A 5995-nucleotide genomic window follows, 5' to 3' on the forward strand; every position below is an offset into this window, starting at 1 on the left:
CCTGGCACAGCACTGGCCGGCCGCTGGGGGCCCCCAGCAAGTGGCTGCCACGATCCACTACCCGCTGGGGACCCGTGAGGCCCAGCTGCCGCCGGGGCCTGCTCGAGATGCGGGCACGGGCTGTGGCGGTGGGGCAGGGAAGGCAGAGCGGTTGGGGCGAGCTCAGGGGGGCCTCTCTGAGCAGCGTCAAGCAGGCGGAGGCCTGGAGGGTGACCCAGCAGCCTCGGCGCGAACCAGCTCAGGCGCAGCCGAGGAGAAGGGCGGGCAAAGTGCTCAGGGCTGCGGCAAGGGCGGGGGGCCAGAGATCCAGTGAGAGGGAAGGCGGGCTGCTCATGGGGCCTCCACAGTCTGCAGGGGTGCAGTTTGCTTCAAGGGGAACAGGGCAAGAGAGGTGCACATTTATTGGGTGTCAGTGAGGCCAGGTCTGAGCGAAGCCCCTATCGGCCCTGCCTCACGTCAGGGTCTCAAGGGAGGGCATCACATCCCCCGCACCTGCCCCCACACTGAGAAGCCAGCCAGCTCTGCTGCTGGAAGGGGGGTGTCCAAGGAAAGGAGGGTCAGGCCTGGCCTGATCAAAGGTGGGAGGGGCGCCCCAACATGCTGGGGTCAGGGAGAAGGCCCGCTTCCCCCCTCTGGCACCTGTTCACCCCAGATTCACATGGACACCAGCTAGGTCTCAGTGGCCCCAGTAACTCCTCCCTGCTGGAGACCCCGTCTTCCTGGGCCTTGGGTCCCCCCATAATAGAAGCAGGAAAGTTTTGAACAAGGAGCCTCACCTGGGTCCTCAGTGTCCACGACTTGAGGAAGGACAGCGTATGTCCACACTGGGTGCGTCATCTTGAGCAGGCCCAGATGTCGGAGGGAGGGTGACGCACGTCACTGCAAAGGCCTGTCCCCATTGGGCCTCAGAACACTTCCCAGGTCTACCCACTGCCTTAGGTTACAACAGACACCGTCTTATAGCTCAGATCACAGTGCACACACCCCGATACACTAGCCTGAGACACGCAGGCATGGCCGCTGAGACTCACAAAAAGAGATCCGCCATGACAGGGAGGCCGCAGAAACACAGAGATACACGGAGACGCGAGCAGACACACACACGTGCAGTGTGGCTCTGGGAGCTGCTTTCCCGCACCCAGAGGCCCCCCATCCAGCCCGGGCACCTGAGGTTGACGGCCTCCTGGGTGGCCTTGGATGAGCCTCCCAGCCTCCACGCTCCCAGCCAGGAGAGAAGCTCAGAGGCCCATCCAGATGCACGAGGTGTCCCTGCTGTGTGAGGGCGGGAGCCACTCCTGGGTCCTTTGGCACAACACCCTCACCTCTGGGTGGGGGCCAAGGAGCTGCTGTCACTTGGGGTGTGTGAGGGGTGGGGCCACGGAGCTGGTGGGGATGCTCTGGCTTCCTCCTTGGGCTCTGGGGCTCACAGCAGGGGTGAGGCCCCCCCAGGGAGAGTGAGGCCCCACCTCTTGGGGCCGGGCTTAGAGCACAGCGGGCTCAGGGCTGGCCACAGGGGACGCTCAGCAGTGAGCTGGATGCCTATCAGCATCATCATGATATCTTGGGCTCCTCCTCACCCAGGGTCCCAGGGCCACCCAAGGGGCTCTCCCCATGGGCAGTGGATAGAAGAGCCCTGGCAGAGTTGCTGTCATCATCCCTCTCTGCCCCCAAAAGCCAAAACCGGCAGAGGAGCTGGGCCCAAAGAGAGGGAACAGGGAGGGGAGTCTAGTCCTTTGCCCTTGCCTGCCCAGCATTGACCCTGGGACCCTCCACACCCCACCTGGGAGGCCAGGTTCCTGCATGGAAGGCCCCAGTGTCCCCCTTGCCCCTACCCGGCCTCACCATCCTGAGGTCCAGGGTGCCTCCTCCAGGGCAGGCTAGGGAGCTCAGCACAGCAGGGTGGGGGCTGCCAGCAGGGCTGAGGCTCTGGGGTACCCCCAACAGGGACCGGCACACTTGCCCCGGCTACCACCTGCTGGTGGTGACCACTCTGCCTGGCTGGCCCAGGCTCCGGCTCACCAGCGGGGACTACTGAAGGTGGGCAACACCAGGGGATGACCATGGTTTCCTCAAGTGAAGAGGAAGTGCAGGGGAGGCCGTGTTCTGGGAGAAACAAATGATTCTAAAGCTCCAGGCCAAGGAAGGGCCTTGACCTCATGTGTGCTCACCCCAGCCCTGATTCAGAGAAATGGCCCTCCAGCAGTAAGTCTCGCTCGCCTGCCAGAAACACCCCCAGTGGCTACCCCCTCCCCCAGCTAGGGTTATATTTAGATGTCCAGGCAGAGATGCCCAAGGCTGTCTGGAGCCGCCAGTGAGGTCTGGGCAGATGTGCGCATGTAGGAGTCACCCACCCCAGGGGGGCGAGAACCTCCTCGGGTCGTACACTCATCAGGAGGCCTGCTTAGAAGGCAGGATTCTCGTTCCGGAGGAAAGCAAATGTTCTTGCAGAGGGGATGAAACGTGGGAAGAGCCACTGGCTTCAGCCCTCTCTTGCCCCTGCCCTGAGGTCCCCTCCAGGTGGCCATCCTCTCTCTCTCACTGATCGGCCAGGAAACACACACCCGTACTGTTGTGAGGTCCGCCTGGGCTGGACCTACCAGACTCTAGACCAGTATAAAGGACACCATGCCTGATTGGCCAAGACAATCAGGAGGAGCCAAGCTCCATCAGGAACCTGCCCAGGTGGGCAGCTAATTGTGGCCCTCCGTCCACTCATGTTGGCTTCCACTGAGGCCCAGCAGGGTCCCTAGGTGACTCCAGAGCCAGCCTCCTGAAGCAGCAAGGAAGAAAACCTCCCGCCCCGCACAGCTGTACCAAGCTTCTCACCCCCAGCCCAGGTAGGCCAAGGCTCTCGAGTCCAACCACAGCCCAACCTTGGGCACAAGCCATCGGGAGGCCCCCTCATCACCAGCTTCCAGGACCCTGGTGCTGCAGGCACTGGACGTGGCTTCAGTTCAGCCACGAGCATGTTTAAGTGTTAGGGCAGCTCAGCCCCGAGGAGTCAGGCGGCATCCCCCAGCCCTCCCAGGCAAGAGGAAGCAGCCTGCACCCCTGCCCGGCTCTTGGTGAGCTTCTCCACCGCGGGGGTTGCCAAAGCTGCCCCTGCCCGACCTGCCAGCGTCCCACCGCCAGACCCAGCCCATCGCCAGAAGAGGTCGCGATCTCGGCACGCCCGCCTGCGTGGCTGTCCCTCTGACGCCCCACCCGCTGCCGCGCCTCGCCGCGCCTCGGCGGCCCCACCAGCGATATGGGGATGGCGACGCCCGCCTGCCCGCCGTCATCCGAGTGGCCAGCGGACGCTCCAGACCACCCGCGCCCGGGGCCGCCGCTGTGACGCCCTCCCGGCCTGGCCCCGCGCCCAGGAGGCTGGGCCTGCCTCGCTGGGAGCCCCGCCCCCTCCGGGCCTCCTGTCCCCGCTGGATGGGGAGGCACCGCCCCCTCCGCCTGCCGCGGCCGCGCCGACCCGAGCGCTGCGCCGGGGCGCCACCGTGTGGCTATTCTGAGAACTGCACCGCCTGGCCTCCCAGGAAAGTCCTTCCTTCCGTAGAGGTAACTAGTAATTAAAATGCTTACGCCAGTGACAGTTACTGCTGGTGGGTCTGAAGCACTGTCGCGATAGGCTCTGTGCTAAGTACGGTCTGTGTAGAACGCTCTTAATTCTCCCATCAATCTTAGGATCTCCTACCATCCGTCCTCCCTTGCAGATGGGGAAACTGAGGCTCAAGCGGCATAAACAGTGACAGTACAGGGAGGATTCCACCCCAGGAAGCCTGGGTGCAGGGCCTTGGTTTTAATCCCATCCATCCGAGCTGGGTCCCGAGGATTTGCACCATCCTTGTGCACACTGGCGTCTCCCCAGGGGGTGTAAGAAAAGTTTCCGGCTCCCAGCCCATAGACTGATCCAGCTGGCCTGAGAACCACCTGCCCACTCACAGAAAACCGTTTTTACAGGAGAAAGTGGCTCGGGAAGGTCAGGTGGGTGCACTGACCCAGAGATAATGACAGCAGAGCAGGGGTGGGGGGTCCAGGCTCTGCTCTTCCCACTCACCTCAGGCCTCCAGCCCTGGGTTTCAAGTGCTCAGAGGCAAGCTCAGGCCTTCAGTGACAGGGCTTGCTGAGCTGGTAGAAGGCTACTGAGTGCAAAGGCCTACAGGTTTGAGTCTTGACTCCACTACAGCCTGGCTGTGTGCTGTGGCCTTGACTTTCTCATCTGTTAAATGGGTCATACTCGGGGATTTGATGAAATAATGATGCAAAGACTCAGGCTCAGCAATGGATAGATATCTGCCAAGTCAGAGGATGGTAAAGGCAATCTGAAGTTTCCAGTGGGAGCTGACCCTCCAGACCACTCCAGGCAATGCCAGGCCATGCCCCTGGAATGCTGAGGCTCGGTAGCCTGTGGATCTTTTAGATGGACAGTGAAGGAAGTTCTGTCCTATGGGGCCAAGCCTAGCCATGCCAGGAAGCAGGGCATGAGCAAGGGATGCTGGTGGAGACTGGGGGGCTGCTGTGGGGTGACTGGTGTGGGGGGATAGTAGAGGATGCCGAGGGTGTGTGTGGGCTGTAGGGTTTGTGGGATGGGGGCAGCTGTGGGGTTGTTGGAGGGCTGCAGGGGGGCTGGGAAATCTCAGAGATGCTGCAGAGGGTGGGGCCTAGGGGCTGTGCAGGACAGGTCCCTGGAAACAGTGCAAGGCTGAGAGCCCAGGAACAAGACAAGAGGAGACAGTGGCATTTGGGTGGCCGAGGGAAGGGGCCATTTCTGGGCTGAGCAGAGACAAGCAAGGGTGGGTTTGGCCAGCCAGCTGGAGGCATAGCCCAGGCACACTATTCTCAGAGCCACAGGAGGTTCTGGGGGCCCCCAGACAGGGAACTGGAAAAGGACAGGGTGGGCGTGTAGCTTGAGAAGAGCCTCGCCCAGGGCTCAGTTTGGGCAGAGGGCTAGGGGAGCAGGAGTGTTCTCCGTCTGCAGGCGTCTGCAGCTACAGAGACGTCCTGGAGGCTGGAGCCTCTGCCCAGAGGCCAGGGCAGACAACTGGTGCCAGTCCCCATGACCCACCTGGGCCAGGGACCTAGCTCCACCCCGGGACAATATACCCATCTATACTGAGCATGTCACTTCTTGCCCTGAGCCTCAGTTTCCTCTTCTGCTAAATAGGAAGATCCCTCAGTTCATGACTGCACAAGGAATGAGGAGCCGATGTAAAGCAAGGGCCAGCCTAAATCCTCCCTGGTGTGGAGAGGGGCCCTCTCTGGGTCCTGTGCCCTAGGCAGTGGTCATGGGCATTTGGTTTTCTCTGCAGGAAGACAAGCTCCTAAGTGCTGAAAGAGAAACTGAGGGGGTCCTTTTCCTCGGATGGGCCCAAAGGATACGGCTAGTCTAGTATTTAATGCCCCTTGGCCACCTGGGTAGGCCCTGGGGAGGAAAGAATGACGTCTTCACCCACGCACCTCACCCACTGTGAGAGTCCAGTCTCACCTCCTGGAGCTGGGCCCACTGGCCTCCTCCAACCTGGTCAGGAGGGGAAGCATTGTGCCAGAAGGTACGAAGGATGCCAGCAGGTGCGAGGCCAGGCATCCAGGTGCTCAAGTTCACCAAGCTGTCCCCAAGAAAGGTCCCAGGGGCTCTAGCCTATGTGAGGCCCTCTGGGCCATCAGCACCCTTGTTGGGAGTAGACTAGACCACACAGACTCCAGGGCCCCGGACCCCGTCAAATCAAGCTCTTCAATCTCCGTCTGTAATTCCAACCTCACACCACACACAGGAACATGGTCTTGCATACGACACAGGGAGTGGGCTTCTACAAACGCAGAGCCCTGCTGGTAACGTGGGCAGTCTTCTCCCCAGATGTCTGGGCATCTGAAGGGGCAGCTTCCAGAGCTGCATTAGCCCTTACACTGGCCTCAACATCGCTCCCATTTACCAGACGAGCAACTGAGGCTAGAGCGCTCTGGCCTGGTCTGGCCATTCATTCATGCAGTCAACACATATTTATTG

The sequence above is a fragment of the Ursus arctos genome, unplaced genomic scaffold (assembly GCF_023065955.2).
Source record: "Ursus arctos isolate Adak ecotype North America unplaced genomic scaffold, UrsArc2.0 scaffold_25, whole genome shotgun sequence".
NCBI lineage: Eukaryota > Metazoa > Chordata > Mammalia > Carnivora > Ursidae > Ursus > Ursus arctos.